This window comes from Parasteatoda tepidariorum, chromosome 6 (genome assembly GCF_982258835.1).
Source record: "Parasteatoda tepidariorum strain Cologne lab strain chromosome 6, Ptep-v5.0, whole genome shotgun sequence".
NCBI lineage: Eukaryota > Metazoa > Arthropoda > Arachnida > Araneae > Theridiidae > Parasteatoda > Parasteatoda tepidariorum.
The window spans coordinates 111,234,261-111,234,671 of NC_141760.1; positions in this window are offsets into that span (position 1 = coordinate 111,234,261).

Sequence of the window (411 nt, forward strand, 5' to 3'; positions counted from 1 at the left end):
CTTTATAAATTTTAGTACAATTTAATGAGTTCTACTCCGCTACTTATATGTATACTGTCATTAAACTAGAGTATTTAAAATACACTTTCTCGCGTGCAAAATGTGTAACAGAAATTTGATGCAAATAATACGTTATATTAAATGTATCACCAGTATTGGAATTAAACGTTTTAAATTCATTATCTGACACTATGTGGCGCTAGTATACCATGAAACTGCTTGATGCTGTTGGTTAGCTATTTTGTTATTGTTGGTAAATTCACGGTAGCTCTGCGTATGAGTATAATTCTTGTTACAAGTTATGCTGTTAAGTACAAACTTTGTTGCTCATTTAGAATAATCATACACACTGCGTCTCTAGCCAAGCATCTTTATTTCATTCTCTCTGCTGACGTTTTGTAATTGTGTGAA